We start from the raw sequence: 21,422 nt of genomic DNA, 5'->3' as shown, positions 1-21,422 counted from the left end.
CAAATGATTGGAAATGAAGGTTGAGTAAATGAGAACTACACTTTGTAAGGGTTTGTAATTCAATTGCTAATTCAGTGTCAGAATTTGTTATAAGGGAAGTCTGATCTAGGATATGATACTGGGTATGGGCTGTGGGAGACAAATTATTGTGAGATAAATGTTTTAAAATTGTGGATAGTGTAGTTACCATCATTTTTAACATCATTATAATTTGATCAAGGTAAATGGTTGAATTATACCAGAATAGCAATGAGTTGTTCATTGCAGTAGATTCTGTCCAAAAGTGAGACAGGTATAATTTAGTTTAGCATATGGAGTTGGTTAAATTTATTGAAGATTAATTTTTACCTTACTCTCTTTGTTAAATGAGAGGTTCATTTAGGAACTCAGATTTTTACCTTTAAAAAATTATGGCTAAAATATATACTTGATAGATGAGAGTAAATTATTTCATGAATGGACTTTTTTGGATATTTAGAACATGATTTTAATGATTTCAGCTGTTACTAAAAATAATAATCAATTTCAGAATGCAAACATCATACTTACTAGAGGTTGAATAAATCATAAACTGTGATATTTTATATATAAAAAAATCTCCTCAATTGTTTATGATCAGAAGAAATTCACAATTAAGGGGGAAAAGCAATACCAGTTCTATAGTCAACACTGTGCATTCTTTAGAATTTTTAAGAACAATCTAAAAGGGACCTTCAAAGAAAAGCATTTTATACACTGTAATATAGTGACTATTTTATATAGAAACCATGTCAGCTACTTTCTGTACTATGTACATAATTTAGGCTATATAGTGCTTGAGTCTCTCAAGCTAATATTCATGTCTCAGAGAGACTAAGCTACCAGCCTAAGTCACAATGGCTAATTCAAAACAAATTTAAGACTATCAAAGTGAATTTTTCTACTTATTAGCAGACATATATTTTCAGATATTAGTAAGATTATAAATAATATTGTTCACATTAATTATATGCTCCTTTTAAAGTGTGATTCATCTAATATAAGAAATATTGTGCCCAAATAGTTTTTTTCTACGAAAATTAGATTATACAAATGAATTCTAGTATAAAAGCACGTATGTCGCCAATCCAGGTCCGATGCATGATACTGGATGCTTGGGGCTGGTGCACTGAGATGACCCAGAGGGATGGTACAGGGAGGGAGGAGGGAGGGGGGTTCAGGATGGGAACACGTGTATACCTGTGGCGGATTCATGTTGATGTATGGCAAAACCAATACAACAATGTAAAGTAATTAACCTCCAATTAAAATAAATAAAAGAAAAAAAAGCACATATGGAATGTAGGGAGTTTCTTTGAAGAGCTTTCACAAAGTTGGCATAGGGTAGTGTTAATAAACAAGTCATCAAAAGAGATATAAGGAAGAGGTAGGATTAAAAATTGAGAACAGAACAGAGACAAATTAAGACTGGGTGGAGTTGCACAGGTGGGGCATAGTTACCTATAATCCATTTTTAAAGGATCTTCTCTACAAAAGTCAGTTAGTTCTAGAGGGACTAGAACAAAAATGTTCTCCTGCTCATAGAAAATATTTAATTTGACACATATCTACTGATTATAAACTCTTCTGTTTTGTCATTTTTTGTTTAGCATAATGCAGAAAACAGAGATTGAAGAAATAGTTGACGCTATTTTGAAATTTGAAATTAGATTTGTTTGTGTGTGTTATAGGTGCAAATGAACTATTTCATGACATCATGTCTTTTAAGATATGAAGAATAATGTCCAAACTTTATATAAATTAGATTAAGCCTAGCAATATGACCTAACTGTAAGCCTAGATCACTCTATCTGTATGATGCCAAGTTACAATATTTTCTGATTATTTTTCATCTAATTGGTTGGTTGTAATGATGAAAGTTATCTGTTAAATTATACTGTATAGATAATCCAAGCTTATTGTAGAAACATTAGAGAGTATAGATAAGGAAGAAGTAAACAGAAAGAAAAAAGTCTATCCATAATCTTAAAACATGGGAAGGCAAAAATTGACATCACGATGCTTTCTGACACACTTAAAACCTATAAATGATGTTATATGTTTGTGTTTATAAATCTATATATGACTGTGTATATGATGTAGCTGTAGTTTGCAAAGGTACAATCAGATCATGTATAATGTTTTATAACCTGTTTTAAGTAAATAAAAAAGGTCAGTTGATTTCTCCTCATCAACATGAGAACATAAACCACACTATTTTGCTCACTGTTGTATCCCCAGCAGCTAACATAGCACTCAAAGATGATCTGTTAAATGAATGAGCATTAGGGTCTATCCTCCTTACACATTTGAGGCTTCTGTGTTTTAAGCTAACACAAAGATATGATGCATAAAATATAAATTGTATTGCATGAGTTGGAGGAAAGACAGGTAAATTTAGAATATTTATCATCTAATTCAGCACAGCACATCATCTGATTCAAGTCACCTTCCTTGTTTTGGTAGACACACCAGTGTATTTTCCCAGAGAAGATCTTGGCCGTTATGGAGAACCATCCTTATTTTTCTTGGAGTCGTGGCAATCTTGGAATTAACTATTGGTCTCCTCATCCATTTTCTGGCAGTTGGTCAGTATTGGCTCTCATTTTCTTAAAAATTGACAAGAAATAACAGGAATATTAAATTTCTTTATGGAAACTTTCTTATCTACTTACTATTTTATTTCAACATAATTTTATGTTATTTGACACCAAAGTTTGCAATTTTTTGGAATCAAATGCCTCTTTGATCCAGTCTATAAGTTATATCACCAGCTATGGGAGTGTGGACAAGATTGAAATGCTCAGTACTGTGATGCCAGTATTCATTGTCAATAAAGGTGCTTGTAGAGTAGGTTTGTAGCTAACTTGTATCTTTTGGTAAAAAAAATATACCCCAAACTTCAGAGATTCCCTACTCTTCTTGGTTCCTTCTGATATTGGTTATTAAGATCTACACACACAATTGTGTCTGACTCTTTGTGACCCCATGGACTGTAGCCCTCCAGGGTCCTCTGTCTATGGGATGTTCCAGGCAAGAATATTGGAGCGGGTTCCCATTCCCTTCTCCAGCAGATCTTCCCAACCAAGGGATCAAATCTGGGTTTCCTGTATTTCAGGCAGATGCTTTACCGTCTGAGCCAATGCTTGTGCTCTGATATTGGTTAAGATCCATTTGGGGAAATTTCCTGGTGGTCCAGTGATGAAGAATCTGCCTTGTAATACAGGGGATGCATTTCGATCCCTGGTTGTGGAACTAAGATCCTACATGCTGTGGAGCAGCTAAGTCCGGGGCCAAAACTAATGAGCCCACATGGTCTGGAGCCCTTGTGCACAACTAGAGAGTCTGTGCACCACGATGAAAGATCCCACATGAGGCAATGAAGATCCTACGTGCTGCAACTAAGACTTGATGCAGCCAAATATATAAACAAACTTTTCTGAATAACATAATTGACAAGCAGCTGTGGATAATCCACTAATGACTTTTCTAATAGTGGATAGTCAAGAGTGGTTAAATGGCTGAATGCTCATACTAACTTGTCCTTATTTTTAATAACATTCCTTAAGTTTATATCCAGAAAGCTTGTTTTATTTTTATATTTCAGGAAAAGTAAATCCTGAAATTTGTAGATCCAGTTAATATTTTTAAAGAAACTTGGTATGTGTTATTCCACTTGATCCTCACACTAGTTCTCTGAGTCTGGGAGGGCAGGTTTTACTACTGTCCCTACTTTCACATGCAGGAAACTGAGGCTCAGGAAAGTCAAGTGACTTCCTAGATATCACAAGCTTTTTAGCATAGTTGAGCACAAACCCCCATCTTAATACTTTAAGTGTATTATTCTAACAATACTTTTTCATGATTTTCCTGTTTTATTCCTCTGAAATATATCACCCTATGCAGTAATGCAATGTGGATATATTTTGCTTGATTCAGTGACAATTTCAGTTCTTTTTCAACCTAGCCTCTTCTCCTTTGTTTTTACCTAACCATCTTAATAGCAAATTTCAAAACTTATCCTTTGGAAGCATAGTGGATGCTCACAGTCTCTTGCCTGCCTTGTCTATCTACCACCTCTCCATAGTCGGAATCTTTCTATCTACTTCTTATCTCTACTCATTAAAAAAAATAACTTTATTCACATAGTTTCCTTATAGATAGCTCTCTGAGTTTTCCAAATCAGGTTCCCATGAAGAAGCCTTGTCAGTATGGTAGTGGGGACCAGTAGCTTAATTAGCTAGCCTTCCAAAATATGGTTTGCATTTTAACAAGTCCCTTTTTTAAAAGAAACAATTACTTAGTGGAAAGAAGTGATGCAAAATGGAGCACTACAGTTATCCTGGCTTGAGCAGGAAGTGCGTGGGATGACAATTTACTCTTGAGTTTCTTTCCGTGATCAGCTATCTACCATTTCAGATTCAATGCTAGACAAGCTTATATTACCTAAATCTAAATTAGTTGAACTGAACTTCTTGAAATAAAATTAGACACTCAAACTTTGTTGTAAAAGTTGTTTGAAGAAATTTTGGAAGATGGGCTTACTCTAGGATTCTGGTTTACGAATTAATACAGTCTTTGTTAATACTGAGGGTAACTAGAGTTGGTTGAGAGCTAGGGGGATCTCTCATTCAAGTGGTGATAAGTTAATTTCCCAGTACTGATTATTAATTTTGAGATAAAGATATGGAGGGACTTGAGGTCAAGTTTTATTTTAAAAATTTTTTTAAGTATTTGTTTATTTCACAGAAAAGACTTACTATTACCAAGGTGATTTTCATATTTCTGGAGTCACATACAATGATAATTGTGAAAAAGCAGTTTCATAGGCCAGCACAGATCTGAACAAAGATATTGAGACCAAGGTAAGTCAGAAGTTTATTTATTTTCTTATAAATTTGGTTAAAACATACATGGTAGCTTTTTTGTTTTTTCTCTTGACAGATGTCTGATGCACTTCAAAATTCTAGTGTATACAAAGAATATATAAACTCAAAAGTCATCAAACTTCTGTAAGTAAAAATTCATTCACGATCTTATGGAATGAGAAGTAGATAATATACCACATCCACCTCAGCTTTAAATAACAACAATAGCAAGAAACAGGGATAGAGGAAGAGAGAGAGAAGGAAGGAAGGGAGGAAAGAAGGGAAGAAAGAAGGTAAAAAGAAAGGGACTAAAGAGTTCCCCATAAATTATAGCATCACTGTATTGAACAAATTTCTATTCAGAAAGAAGTGTTCTGCTCAAATCTTTAATCTCTGTAGTTGAAGGGGAATTATAAGGTTGTTGGTGGCAGTCAGTCCTAACTGACTTCTATGGTAAAAGATAATCGTAACTGTGCAAAACCAGAAGTTCTAGCTGATTGTTTTGCTACTGATACACTAATCATCTCTTTTCCCATTCATACCCATCTGGCCATATTTTTTCTAAAATAATCCTCCTTTGTTCTCTCTCATAATTTCCATCTCTTTAATGACTGGAGAAAGTGAATCTTTTAAGGTAACTTTTGTCTAAGCATGTATTGTAAGTGCGCTTGGTGGTGGTGGTGGGGATGAGAGATGTAGGGAGGCAGTGTCACAAAGCATAGGTGATGAGTGACACAGCGAGCACTTGTGAGTCTGAACTCCCTAAACAAAACAAAATGAAACAAAAAATCCAGCTAGCCAACCAATCAACCAACTAACCAGCCAACCAATCTACTTTCTTACAGACAAGCAAAAATCTTCAAAAGGTCTTCAATTAATCATAATTATTTGAAAATAGAGTTGAAGTTTTTTTTAAAATCGTGCTTAATATGGGTTTTTGTTTGAAAATATCCCAAAATGAATTTATCTTCTTTCCTGATTAATAAAAATGATGTACTGAATATGTAGATAATGGAGATTGTCTTCATGCTTTACAGTTATCTTTCTGAACTTTCTCATTGCATACATCTATTGGGTTGGGCATGTATAAGAATCTGTAGGAAGAAGTTTAGTACTGGTTCCCAAACACATACTAGAAGTTATCTTTTGAATACTTCCAGACCCTACACTTAAGTTCTCATTTACCTTTTTCTCTAAAATTAAGCTATGACAAAATATCTATATAAGAACACTATTTTTTTCTACATTACAATAAAATTGCAAGCCAATTATTTGTTGGCCAGTAGTCAGTTTCTTACATATGTTTGAAATATTTTGATTTCTAGTTTGTGGTTCACATTCTTTCTCATGAACAATAATTCTTAACCAGTTAGGTTCTTAGGGACCATTACACTTTATATATACTGAGACAATATCTGTATTATTTTTAAATATATGTAAAGGCAATATAATAATTAAAATGTGAGAAATCTAATGTGTTCATGAAACATCTAAAAAATCAGAAGGCAGCACACTAGAATATTTCTGTTATTTCTAGTCCTGATTCCAATGGCTCAAGTGTACAGTTAGAGTTGACATTCAAGTTTCCTCCAGTAGAAAAGAATAGCATGAGGACTAAAATCAAGGCTATCTTACATCAGATGTTGAAGGACAACATGGCATCCTGGAATGTGGTTCCCACTTCCATTAAAGTTACAGTTTTTTTTTTTTTTTTTACATTATTACGTTAAAAAAAAAGGACTGGAAAAAAAAATGAACCAAAATTTTTAGAAATTTTCTTAAGGAAAATTAGTTTTTTCCCAACTGTGGCACTCCTATAGTTGAGGTGGTATTAGAAAGAGAAGTGTTATAGAATCTTTGTCTGAACAGTGATAGAAATAAGTGTTAAGCTACAGGCATGCTTGTGAGTTTGGAAGGATTGGCTGTAATGGATGAAAAGGGGGTGAAAATAATAACTGAAGCCATATTCCTCCTTGTCCTATGCTTAGTCACTCAACTGAGTCTGACTCTTTGTGATGCCATGGACTGTTGCCTGCTGGGCTACTCTATCTACAGGGATTCTCCAAGCAAAAATACTGGAGTGGGTTGCCAAGCCCTCCTCCATACATTCCTCCTTCAATTCAGTTCAGTTCAGTTGCTCAGTCATGTCTGACTCTTTGTGACCCCATGAATTGCAGCACGCCAGGCCTCCCTGTCCATCACCAACTCCTGGAGTTCACTCAAACTCATGTCCATTGGGTCGGTGATGCCATCCAGCCATCTCATCCTCGGTCGTCCCCTTCTCCTCGTGCCCCCAATCCCTCCCAGCATCAGAGTCTTTTCCAATGAGTCAACTCTTTGCATGAGGTGGCCAAAGTACTGGAGTTTCAGCTTTAGCATCATTCCTTCCAAAGAAATCCCAGGGCTGATCTCCTTTAGGATGGACTGGTTGGATCTCCTTGCCATCCAAGGGACTCACAAGAGTCTTCTCCAACACAATTCAAAAGCATCAATTCTTCGGTGCTCAGCCTTCTTCACAGTCCAACTCTCACATCCATACATGACTACCGGAAAAACCATAGCCTTGACTAGATGGACCTTTGCCTTTTACTTATGTCAGGATCTCATTATAAGCAACAGACTTTGGGTTTTCTTGATCATTCAGTGTAAAGATTGCAGGAGTAAGGGTAAAGTTGAAGATTAGGGAATTCTCATTGTTTCTTGTGGAAGAATAGAAGTAATACTATTAAAGATAAAGTTTGCCTGAAATAATTCCTTAGAAAACAAGGGAAGAAAATGATAGGATTTTGTCCTAGTACAGAAAGTAATTATTCATAAATTTTTGATGGTTTTGCAAAGATCTTGAAACTCTAAACTCTAATTATTAAAAAGTTTGTTAGGTGATAAGCTTGTGTTTCCAGAGCCCAGTTTTGTCATTCTTCCAGGCTGACAATTGATCCTAGTATCCTTGAAGGCTATAATGGCCACCAACTGCCAGTTACAGCTCCTTTGCTTCAATACAGTCCCTGTTACCAATGGACCACTCATGAGTAGTGAGTTTGAGTTAGAGCTTCTGCAAGGAGCAAGATAATTCCATTGTGCTTAGTCATTAGGAAAGAAGGTTGTACTAGTTATGGCCCCTCTATCTCCTAGGAATTCAGGGTCAACACTTTTCTATGTGCCTTTTTTTTTTTAAATGTACTCTTTTTTATTTCTCTCTAAGGTCTCTTTCCAATAGAAAAGTTTAAGTCAAAAAAAAAATTTAAGTCAAATTCTCAAAATTTCACAATTCAGTCTAAGTAATGAGATGACTTCTAAAGAGCAGGGTAGGCACAATAAAATGTAATCTTAATTGCTATTTTTCTTTAAAATATAAACAACTCTATTTCAAAGTAGTGAGAATTATCATAGGGAAAAAAATCCAAAGATTATGCTCAGTGCTTCTTTTAGTAAGAGTGTCAGCTTCTTATTTCTCTAAATGTTTACTTCAACTATTATAAAACTGAGAGATTTGCTTTTTTATTTCCTTTTCCTTTGCCTATACCACCTTGTAGAGATGAGGAGAGATGGCCAAAATTGAGCAAGTAGGAGTCAGAGGGGTTGATAAATAATACATGAACTAATCTGAATAGTTAAATGTTGGGTGTAATTGGGTTGAGAAATTTAGTCCTTTGGTTGAAGAGAATTGCTTCGTGATATTTTATTAACCTTATGTTTTCGTTTCTTAATTTCAGAAATCAGCAAGAATAATGTTGAAGTGCTTACCAACAACTGTAAGTTTAGAAATTTTATTATAAATTTAACACTTTCATAAATAGTTCCCCATCATCTTGCTACAAAGTTTCTAGAAGTATTTCATTTTGGAAACCTGTATAGTCTTTCAAAATTATTGGCAATGCCACATATCTATCTAGTGTTTCTCTTTGAAAAACGCTATTTGTAATGGGTTGTCCAAAAGGGTGAAGTGAGAATTATTTTTAAAAAATGGAATCATGAAGAATATCATGCTGAATTAGTTTTTTTTTTTCTTAAGTGAAGGAAAAAAGGAGGGTAATAAGAAACTGAGGGTAATAAGAAAATGCAAAACTAGGCTATATAAAATGTGTTTATTATAAGTTAAAAAAACAGTCTATACTTTTCAAGCCAATTCTCTTTAGAGTATCATGTGGTCCACAGTTTGATACATCCATGCATTCATTCATTCAGGGATATTTATGGAGTATATGTTGTCCACATGGGGCTTTACAGACAGCATTGTACATGCTATGTAAGACATTAATGAAGCAAAGTCTCCACCTTTAAAATTATGCAATCTACTTGGGGAGACTAGAATTATAATAGATAGATACAACAAAGGTCAACAGTTGAAAGATTCTTGAAACTGGAAAAGAGGAAAAGTAAAAGTCATCGAAACAAGGATGGAGTGCTACCATAGAAAAAGTACATTCTGGAAAGAAACAGCATTGGTTAGGAGATGCAGGACAATCATTGAAGGATTTCAAGAACTGTTTTAAAATGTATTTCTTATAAAGCATCATCAAAGTTACCTGCTCTTGTACAAATAAATGCTTTTTTCAGGTTGTGGGAGAAGACTGACCAACAGTATCACAGTAGGCAACCAAATTGAACTGTGAACAGGGAAAATGCCCTGGTGGGGGCCTGGCCATGGCAGGCAAGCATGCAGTGGAAAGGCCAACACCACTGTGGTGCCTCTCTGATCAGCAGCAGGTGGCTCCTATCTGCAGCTCACTGCTTTGCTAGGTAAGTTTGAAGGTCTAACTAAAGGTAAGATTCTGGTTGCAGATCTATTTAGGAGGTCTGTGAAGGTTAACCTAAATGCGTGACATTCACCAAGACTACCTGATATTTACAAGTACTCTCATAATTCAAGGGCATTGAAGACATTTAAGGGCTTCCTAGGTGGCACTAAAGAACTTGCCTGTCAACACAGGAGACTCCGGTTTGATCCTTGCATCAGGAAGATCCCCTGGCATGGCAACCCATTCCAATACCCTTGCCTGGAGAATCCCCATGGACAGAGGATCCTGGCAGGCTACGGTCCGTAGGGTCGCAAAGAGCTGGACACAACTGAAGCAACTGAGCTCACACACATGCAAACAAAGGCATTTAAACGGGGGCAACTAAGGGAAAAGCGAATGGAAGCAATTAACATTTTCCAAATAAGGGCTTTTGCCTGATACTATGTGCTTTACTTACATCATTTCATGTAATCATAACAATAATTCCATATGAAAGGTGTACTTGAAGCTATTTAAAGATGAGGAAATCGGGTTTAGAAATGGTGATACAACTTGACCAAGATCCTACCACCCTTAAACAACAGGAACCGAGTGTGAACTCAGGTATGTCTAAATTCAGTTACAAGGTGCTTATTTGTGTTGTGCTCTAGGAATTTACAATCTACCTGAAGAAATTTAAATGTGATATATTAAAGGTATTATGCAGCATAGAGTGGTAAGTGTCACACGTACAACACAGATGTTAGTATGCTCTATGGACACTTGATGAAGATAAAGAACATATTCTAGCTGAGATATGCAGTTGCAAGTTTTGTTCCAGACTCTAAAGAGATAAAGTTTGTTTGATTAGAGTAGATAGATCAGAAAGAATAATGCGTATTTTGAGTTGAAAAAATAGTCATCTTCAAATGTGTTGAGATGTAGAGACACAAGTCGTATTCTATGGACAGCAAAAAAAATATAACTATTTTAAGTAAAGAAGATTTGTAAATGGAAACATTAGAAAATATAGTTTTATTCATCGGGGACACCTCTAAATAACAAGATGCTTACTTACTAAAGAAACACAGCTATTGAGTGTGTGGAGTCACTGAAGTCTTCAGAATGGGAGAAGGATTCAAGAGGGTCACAGTTACGTGAAGATCTTGAAATCTTAAAAAAAAATGCACCTGACATTTTGAAGAAAGTGATAGTAATTAAATAGAATGTTAGGGCCTAAATTGAGAAAGAATCTCAGAGGAACTGGAGAATCTGGTCAAAAAATCTAAATTAGAAGCCAAGATTCATTGACTTGGTACATATAGTGGAGTGACTGGGTGAGAACAAGTTGCAATTTTTTATGTATGCAGACAGACGTCAAGAGCCCTGCCACAGGCTCATGGAGTCCAGCGTACATGGCATTATGTGTGATTCTGGACCCCATGCACTGAGGCTGCTCATGTGATTGCTCTCCAACTCAAATGCATAGAAACCAGATGGGGCTGAAGTAGCAGGAGACATCAGTGACTGTTTAGGAGGATTTGTAGTGGGCTAACAGCTCCAATAAGGGCTTCCCTGGTGGCTCAGAAGGTAAAGAATCTGTCTGCAATGCAGGAGACTGGGGTTTGATCCCTGGGTTGGGAAGATCCCCTGGAGAAGGAAATGACAATTTCCAACACCAGTACTCTTGCCTGGAGAATTCCATGGGTACAAGACCCTGCTGGGTTACAGTCCACGGGGTTGCAAAGAGTCAGATATGACTGAGCAACTAACACACACACAACATCTCCAATATAGGGTTTCCTGGTGGTTCAGATGCTAAAGAACCTGCCTGCAATGAAGGAGACATGGGCTCAGTCCCTGGGTCAAAAAGATCCCCTGGAGAAGGAAATGGCAACCCACTCCAGTATTCTTGCCTGGGAAATCCCATGGAGAGAGGAGTCTGGTTGGACACGACTTGACAACTAAACAACAAACAACTCTAATAGTCCTTAGAACTATTTTTATATGTCTGCAGCATTTATGACATCCCCACATCAAAGACATTTTTAAGACAAGAATTAAAGTGCTTTATAATACTGTTTGGGAAACATAGCTTAAAGTTATAAGATAACCCCCGAGAATACCATTTTGACCCACAAATTGAGTGTATTTTAATTAAATTGTGTCCTCCAGGAAAAATAATTCAGAAGATTGGACGGTTAACTTTGGAACTGTAGTAAATAAACTGTATATGACATGGAAAGTTCAAAACATTATTATTCATGACAATTTTAGTGGCCCTGGGATTCATGATGATATTGCCCTTGTATAGCTAGCTGAAGAAGTCTCTTTTACGAAGTATATTCATAAGATTTGTCTTCCTGAAGCCAAAATGAAACTCTCAGCAAATGACAGTGTTGTAGTTACAGGATGGGGAAGCTTTTGTATGAATGGTAAGTTTATGTGAATGGTAAGTTTTTCTGTAAATATGTAATAGCTTCATAGGAATAATTATTTAATCGATCACTCACTCTTTCATGCAATTAAGCAATTCATTAAAAAAAAAAAACTGAAAAGAAAATGAAGTGATGGGACCAAAAAAGCATGGCATTGTCTTCAGTTTCTGAAATATCTCTGGGAATACAAACTGGAAAATTTGGAATTTCTGTGTGAGGCAGCCCGCTATAATAAGCATTAGAAAGAAATCAGCCTAGCCTGGGTCTGGTCTGCCTCTTGGTGACCAAAAGAATCTGCTTTATTCTACAAATTGTTCTTTGTATTAACAAACAAGGTTAGGATCTCCATAATATGCAGAATTTGTTGCCCTTAGGTCCTCCTCCAGTGATACTTCAGCAGGCCTTTTTGAAGATTTTTGAAAAGAGAGTTTGCATGTGCATTATCTGGCTTGGTGACTGATACAATGCTATGCGCTGGATTTATGTCAGGAGAAGCAGATGACTGTCAGGTACTTTTAGATACATTATCAAATCATTTTTCCCAAGTACTAATTCAGTGGAAGTTTTTACCAACTTTTTTTTTTGTCTTAATGATTTTCACAGAGTAGCTTCTTATTTCAATCCACCTAACAAATATTTATTCATCTCATTAATGTACCAGACCCCAGCTCAGAAGCTGGAGATGCAGTGGTGAACACAACTCTGCTCTCAGGAAGATTTCAGTCTAGGAATCCATAGTTACAAGGTAATAAAATAAATTTGGCCCTATTTTCTGGGCAACCTGCAGACCTAGGAGGCTGCCTCTTCCTTATCCAGAGATGCCACTTGCACATGTCATCCATTCCACAGAGGCTTCATCATGGAGTCACTTTTGCCATTGTTAAGGTTGGACTCATTACAAAGTCAACTTCTAGTCTTCCCAGCCCAATCCAATCCAGTTGTAGGCACTGTGTTCTGGTTTGTAATTGCCCTGGGTTTTGAAGAAACTCAGTAGTTCCACAGTTCTAAGCCTGAAGAGCATGAACTGTCTGCACTGCCTAGAGCCTATTGAAAACTCCAGAGGAGAGACAGAAATGTTTCAGGACAAGAAACATTTTTTTTTTCTTGTTTTCTTCTAGAATGATTCTGGTGGACCACTAGCTTACCCCACCTCTAGGAACATCTGGCACCTTGTTGGAATAGTAAGCGCAGGAGAAGGGTGTGGTAAAAAGAATAAACCAGGTGTCTGCACTCGAGTGACTGCTTATCATGACTGGATTACTTCCAAGACAGGACTCTGAAAGAGAAGTAACTTTGGAACATAACAGAAAGACAACTATAGGATATTCTTATCCATTTTCTCAAAGTATTTTTCTTTTTATTGTTGACATACCAATTATTTCTTACATACAAATGAATGAAGGTCTTGAATAATGTTTTATATTATCTAAAACACTATCCATTCATTCATTTATTTATTTAACTAATATAGGAAGCAGAAAGAAATAAAAGGAAGATCAAAATATTTTTTATTAATACCCTAGTTCTGATTTACCTTGCCATTAAATTAGAAATATGTATTTTTCAGAATTTAAAAAATTCACATTTTGTTAGTATGAGAACAAATATGCTAGATATACCAAATAAATTATTTTTCATTCTATAAATTACAAATTCATTTTGTTCAACTGGACTGTATAAGACAAATAATGGACATTCACATTTTATTTATATTTGAGATAGTTTTTATAATCTTGTGAAATCTTATAATCTTGGAATGGAGAAGGGATATCAGAAGTTCAGCTAGACCAATTCATAGAGTGAGGAACGCTAATAGGAAGAATTATTTGCTTCAAGTCATTCTTCAGCCTTTGATAGGCTGTAACCCTCACATAAATTTTCCCTCAATAGAATTTAAATTCAAAATGAGTCGAGAATTTTAAAATGACTTAAAATTGTAATTATTTATATAATATTTTCTTCATGTCCTTCTTTTGTCATTTGTTTTCATTCTCTTACAGCAAAAGTAATGTGAGGTCCTCTAGGGAAGAGGATAGTATGGCATCTATTACAGTAGCTCTCTTGACAGTACATGTGCAGTTACACAGAGGGCTGATTTTGTAACCTCTGTGAATAATTTACCTTTTATAATTTCCTAAAAATAAAAATGTAGCTTAAAATTTCAAAAAACAGCTAAAATAAACTAAAAAATTCTCTTCCTTCAATTGTTTTTGACATTACTTTTTTCCTAAAAATAAAAATGTAGCTTAAAATTTCAAAAAACAGCTAAAAAAAGCTAAAAAATTCTCTTCCTTCAATTGTTTTTAACATTACTTTTGCTTTTTTCTTTATTGTAAATTGTGACTCAAATGACAAGCACAGTGATGTGAAGTCAATCCATAACCAAGTATGACAAGATGGTGCTTTTTTCTTCCTCACTCTTCACTCAGGACGATCACACATATTTATTGAACACCCACTGTATTTCAGGAAATGTCAGATATAGACACAGTATCATCTTTCAAGGATACTGCATTTAGAGGATAAAGATAGGCAGTAAAGATATAAGTAAGATAATCTCAATAAGTGTTACAAAGAAAAAAAATGATATGATAGAAAATAATAGGGCTAATGAGATGTACTTGAGATTGGGCCATCTGAACAACTTTTTCAGAACAGTATCCTCAAGATTGCCGGGAGAAGTATAAAAAAACCTCAGATATGCAGATGATACCACTTTAACAGCAGAAAGTAAAGAGGAAATAAAGTGTCTCTTGATGAAGGTGAAAGAGGAGAGTAAAAAGCTGGCTTAAAACTCAGTATTAAAAAATTAAGATCATGACATCTGGTCCATCACTTCATGGCAAATAGGAAAAATGTGGAGGCAGTAACAGATTTCCTCTTCTTGGACTCTGAGATCACTGTGGATGGTGACTGCAGCCATAAAATTAGAAGATGATGGCTTCTTGGCAGGAAAGCTAGGACAAGCCTAGACAGTGTATTAAGAAGCAAAGACATCACTTTGCCGACAAAGGTCCATGTAGTCGAGGCTATGTCTTTCCAGGAGTCATGTACTGATGTGAGAGCTGGACTATAAAGAAAACAGAGCACCAAAGAATTGATGCTTTCAAACTGTGGTGATGGAGAAAACTATTGAGAGTCACTTGGACAGCAAGATCAAACCAGTCAATCTTATACACATTGGGAGGGCTGATGCTGAAGACCCAATACTTTGGTACCTGATGCAAAGAGATGACTCATTGGAAAAGACTCTCATGGTGGGAAAGATTGAGGGCAGGAGGAGAAGTGGGTGGCATAGGGTGAGATGGTTAGATGGCCTCACCAATTCAATGGACATGACCTTGGGCAAACCCCAGGAGACGGTGAGGGACAGGGAAGCCTGGCATGCTGCAGTCCATGGGGTTGCAAACAGTCAGATGTAACTTCATGACTGAACAACAATGACAAATAGAAAGCTACTGCTTGCTCCTTCCTGAATCTATGTTCAGCGATGTCATATGAGTAGCTAGAAATTGATCATGGTGTATTTAGACATTGAAATTGATCAGTGCTACAAATTGGCTCCTAGTCCCTATCCCTGAGACCTGGTTAAGTATTTACCAGCACACCACTGAATGTAGCTATGTATTACTCATTTGCACTTTTAAAAGAAATCTTCACCAGATGATGGGCTTCTCTGGTGGCTCAGATGGTAAAGAATCTGCCTGTAATATCGGAGACCTGGGTTCAGTTTCTGGGTCAGGAAGATCCCCTGGAGAAGGTAATGATGCAACTTGAGCATGATTTCTATTCCAGGACATTACAAACTAGCTTTCTGACCATTGTGTCAAGATATTTTGTTAAATGCCTTAAGGAATACCTGCTTAGCACTTGAGGTACATAAGTTGTTACTAGTTTTCATTTTTCATGATTTCAATGTAAGGAAGTTTTAGAAACTATTTTTGAGACATTTCATAAATGTCAAGCACATTTCAGATTTGCAGTTTACAGTGGTTAATTAAAGGATTACAAAAAATCATATGTTTTAATGTTTTACAAAAAGATCATATAACAGATTGTTTTCTTTATAATTATTATAATTCTTTGTGAAAGTAAAATAATTCTATTGTACTTTCTTAAGTTGTTTCCTCAATAAATTTAGTCACAATTCACACTCATGGTTGAATAAACAAAACTTTATTTTAATTAAACATAGGAGTATACAAGAATTCCATTAAATAACTATCTTTGGTTTCATATGTTTATACTGTACATCAGATTTATATCATCTATAAATAAAAAAGATTCAACAAAGCAGAAATCACTAGCCAGAGTAATGAGAGTCTGTCCCCACATTTTCCTTCCCAGTCATTTGATGAAAGAGAAGGGATTAAAGGGCATCAAACCAAGCCATGATCAGAGCAGGGACAAAGTCTGTTATCAGGGAGTCTAGGAGAATTTCTTTGTTCTGCTTAAAATCTACTCCACCTCTGGACTCATCACCCTTGCAGAATAAAACCTAAACTCTTTATTATGATTTCAGTTCAGTTCAGTTCAGTTCAGTTCAGTCGCTCATCCATAAAAAGCTTGACACTCTTCCTACTCTTTAGTCAGGTAACGTTTTGGGAGTTCCCTTCTTACCAGGAAGCCTTTTCTGACATCCCTAGTCTGGTGTTCCAGATTGCCCCAGGCATACACCTGTTACTATGCTTTCTACAAAATGGGAACATCTATTTTTGCATCTGAGTATCCTACTAGACAGTTTCTCAAGAGCTCTTTTCTGTCTCTGTGTTCTTGAACTGGTGTCTGGTTCAGTGGAAGTAATAGTATATTTCAGTGTTATTCAATTGGATGGGATTATTACTTCCATTGAATCAGACACCAGTTCAAGAACACATAGACAGAAAGGATCTAGCTGCTGTATGCAGCTCTATGCTTTCTCCCATTGTGCCCTTGTATTTAACCTGTGCTCTAACTTTGCTACTACTTCAGATTTCTGAAACATGCTATTCTGGGCCTTTCAAATGCTGTGCTCCTTATCTAGACTGTCCTCCTCTGACATTTTTCTCCTGGTAAAAATTAGTTCACACCTTTGTGAGACTTGTCAACTTTTTTTTTTAGTCCATGCTGCACAGCTTGGCATATGAACTCTTAGTTCCCTGACCAAGGATTGAACCCACACTCTCATTAGTTAAAATGTGGAGTCCTAACCATTAGACCACCAGGGATTCCCAATCCACTGTGTTCTTATGGATTTTGTGCTTATTGTCATCAAGCCATCATCTCATCCTGGAAAGTTCTACAAAGCCAACAAATATTAATACAATTTATTTTTAATCAATATTAATTTGGCCCTAACTCCCTACATTTTATTTACCAATTCTTCTTTTTATCCTCTACTCAGATCCGTATCAAAGACAAACTTTTATTTCATTTCAACAAGAATATTTAAAAATTGTTTAATTATACAAGCAAGCAATATATTAACACATTATTCTTGTGAAAATAATAAATTCATTACAGGTCAAGATAAAGTTTCTTTAGTTATCATTTTCAGTTCTTGTCTTTTTCCTTCTCCTTGGAGGTAATCATTATTTTGGAATCTTTCTAGATATTTTTAATATATTTACCTTTTTATAAATAAATACATGAATTTAAGTATATACATTAACTTCCATTAAAAATGTTAATATTATTTTCTTTTAATTATTTCTGTTATTATATCAAATTGTGATTCTGCATCTCATGATTTTACTCAACAATTTTTCTTAAATTTTTTTCTATACAGATTTACAACTTGATAGAGTCAAAGTTCAGAGTAGAAAAATCATTTTATTTATTTATTTTAGAAAAGATATTTTAAACAGAAAGCAATTTGAAGTATGAAATCATGTATTTCAAAAGTTATTAGAAGGGCTGGTGTGAAGGCCCTAGGTTGAACTTCAAGAATGACCCATAGAACCATAGAGAACTGATGCCCACAAGAGATAGCCACTGTATTGAATTCAATAGCTAAGATTCAGGGATCAGAAAGACACTAGCAGCAATGATACTACTACTACAGCCTCCTGACACCCGTAAGCTGGTCTGGTCTTTGCCTACTCTCAAATTGTTTCTTAGACCCTCGGAAGCTGGAGAATAGAAAGTAGAATGCTGCTGCAAGAAACAGAATATCCTCATGACCTTTTATCAACATAAATCCCAAGACACCCTCATTTTTGCCTTAAAAGACATCTGACTTGCTTCTCCCTTTCAAGTTTCATACAAGTGCATCTAGCTGGCAGAATCTATTTTGCATCCAGAATTCTAAATGCAAGGCAGTCTTGGAAATGTCTTTTTAAGCTTTCCAGTCTCTGCAGAATAGAAAGAGACCTTAGAAAGAATGATGAGTAAGGCACCACATCAATTATAACCTCATTCCTTTTAATTGCCAAACAATATTGCATTATATAGGTACACCATAGTTTAACCATTGCTCTATCCATGAATATTTTGTTTCTATCTTTTCTGTTGAGAAAACTGTAATAAATCACCTTATATACTCCTGTTTCAGTATATGTGCCAGGATAGATATCTAGATGTATACCTAGAAGTGAAACTGCTTATTTATACGGAATGTGTGTGTGTGTGTGTGTGTATAGTCATGTCTGACTCTAGCCCATAGGGAATACAGTGTTAAAATTAAATAGGTGATGTCAAGCTACTCTGTAAAGTTGGTGACTCAATTCTAATTCCTACCAAAAATATAAGAGAATTTGGAGAGTGTTTTGCCTATGTTCTCCTCTAGGAGTTTTATAGTTTCTGGTCTTACATTTAGATCTTTAATCCATTTTGAGTTTATTTTTGTGTATGGTGTTAGAAAGTGTTCTAGTTTCATTCTTTTACAAGTGGTTGACCAGTTTTCCCAGCACCACTTGTTAAAGAGATTGTCTTTAATCCATTGTATATTCTGCCTCCTTTGTCAAAGATAAGGTGTCTATAGGTGTATGGATTTATATCTGGGCTTTCTATTTTGTTCCATTGATCTATATTTCTGTCTTTGTGCCAGTACCATCCTGTCTTGATGACTGTGGCTTTGTAGTAGAGCCTGAAGTCAGGCAGGTTGATTCCTCCAGTTCCATTCTTCTTTCTCAAGACTGCTTTGGCTATTCGAGGATTTTTGTATTTCCATACAAATTGTGAAATTATTTGTTCTAGCTCTGTGAAAAATACCATTGGTAGCTTGATAGGGATTGCATTGAATCTATAGATTGCTTTGGGTAGTATACTCATTTTCACTACATTGAGTCTTCCAATATATGAACATGGTATATTTGTCCATCTAATAGTGTCCTCTTTGATTTCTTTCATCAGTATTTAATAGTTTTCTATATATAGGTCTTTAGTTTATTTAAGTAGATATATTCCTAGTATTTTATTCTTTTCATTGTAATGGTGAATGGAATTGTTTCCTTAATTTCTCTTTCTATTTTCTCATTATTAGTGTATAGGAATGCAAGGGATTTCTGTGTGTTGATTTTATATCCTGCAACTTTACTATATTCATTGATTAGCTCTAGTAATTTTCTGGTGGAGTCTTTAGGGTTTTCTATGTAGAGGATCGTGTCATCTGCAAACAGCGAGAGTTTTACTTCTTCTTTTCCAATTTGGATTCCTTTTATTTCTTTTTCTGCTCTGATTGCTGCAGCAGGATCCTTTATGACCCACCTCCCGGAATTTTGGAAATCAAAGCAAATATAAACAAATGGGACTTAATTAAACTTAAAAGCTTCCGCACAACAAAGGAAACTATAACCAAGGTGAAAAGACAGCCCTCAGAATGGGAGAAAATAATAGCAAATAAAGCAACTGACAAACAACTAATCTCAAAAATATACAAGCAACTCCTGCAGCTCAACTCCAGAAAAATAAATGACCCAATCAAAAAATGAGCCAAAGAACTAAATAGACATTTCTCCAAAGAAGACATACAGATGGCTAACAAACACATGAAAAGATGCTCAACATCACTGATTATCAGAGAAATGCAAATCAAAACCACAATGAGGTACCATTTCACGCCAGTCAGAATGGTTGCAATCCAAAAGTCTACAAGCAATAAGTGCTGGAGAGGATGTGGAGAAAAGGGAACCCTCTTACACTGTTGGTGAGAATGCAAACTAGTACAGCCACTATGGAGAACAGTGTGGAGATTCCTTAAAAAACTGGAAAGAGAACTGCCTTATGACCCAGCAATCCCACATGCCAGGACATGGAAGCAACCTAGATGTCCATCAGCAGATGAATGGATAAGAAAGCTGTGGTACATATACACAATGGACTATTATTCAGCCATTAAAAAGAATACATTTGAATCAGTTCTAATGAGGTGGATGAAACTGGAGCCGATTATACAGAGTGAAGTAACTCAGAAAGAAAAACATCAATACCATACACTAATGCATATATATGGAATTTAGAAAGATGGTAACAATAACCCTGTAAGCGAGACAGCAAAAGAGACACAGATGTATAGAACAGTCTTTTGGACTCTGTGGGAGAGGGTAAGGGTGGGATGATTTGGGAGAATGGCATTGTAACATGTGTAATATCATATATGAAATGAATCACCAGTCCAGGTTCGATGCATGATACTAGATGCTTGGGGCTGGTACACTGAGATGACCCAGAGGGATGGTACAGGAAGGGAGGAGGGAGGGGGGTTCAGGGTGGGAACACATGTATACCTGTGGTGGATTCATGCTGATGTATGGCAAAACCAATACAATGTTGTAAAGTAATTAACCTCCAATTAAAATAAATAAATTTATATTAAAAAATAAAAAACAAAAATAAATATATAAGAGAGTTCATTTTGAAATAGAATTCTTAATTTTTAATTTTAGTAGTGTTACTGAATTGTTCTAATGTGCTTCTATAATTATTCATGGATGGTATTAAGCATATTTTATGTTAATGTCCATCTCTATTTCTTCCATTAAATGCTCTGTTAAAATCTTATCTACATTCCATATTACATTTAAAAAATATTTTATTAATTTTTAGGAGGTCTACCTATTTTTGGGTATTAATCATTTTATCTAAGCATATATGTTATTTGATGAACATCTACTGGATACTAAGAACTTTGATAAACATTATGAAAAACAAATATAAGCTATAGTTCTTGCCTTCAGGTTTAAGTAACTTATATTTTCATTGGTATGATAGAACCCTCCACAAAACAGATTCAAATAGAATATGATAATTCTATAATTCAATATGACAATTTCTATTAAATTGAAAATGAGTACTGATGATAGTAAATATTATGAGCCATAAAAAAAGATTAAAGAGAAGGGTTTAGATTAAAGATTAATAATTCCAGGGAAGAGTTTATGAAGGTCATAGTAATTAAGTTG

At 35.4% G+C, this 21,422-nt stretch overlaps 1 pseudogene; it reads left to right on the top strand.

Annotated features, from left to right (window-relative positions):
- Positions 1-1,095: 1,095 nt before the first annotated feature.
- Positions 1,096-13,322, top strand: LOC120861598 (annotated as a pseudogene).
- The last annotated feature ends 8,100 nt before the right edge of the window (positions 13,323-21,422 follow it).

The sequence above is a fragment of the Oryx dammah genome, unplaced genomic scaffold (assembly GCF_014754425.2).
Source record: "Oryx dammah isolate SB20612 unplaced genomic scaffold, SCBI_Odam_1.1 HiC_scaffold_3, whole genome shotgun sequence".
In the NCBI taxonomy this organism is placed as follows: Eukaryota; Metazoa; Chordata; class Mammalia; order Artiodactyla; family Bovidae; genus Oryx; species Oryx dammah.
This window is presented reverse-complemented; position numbering and strand designations above follow the sequence as displayed.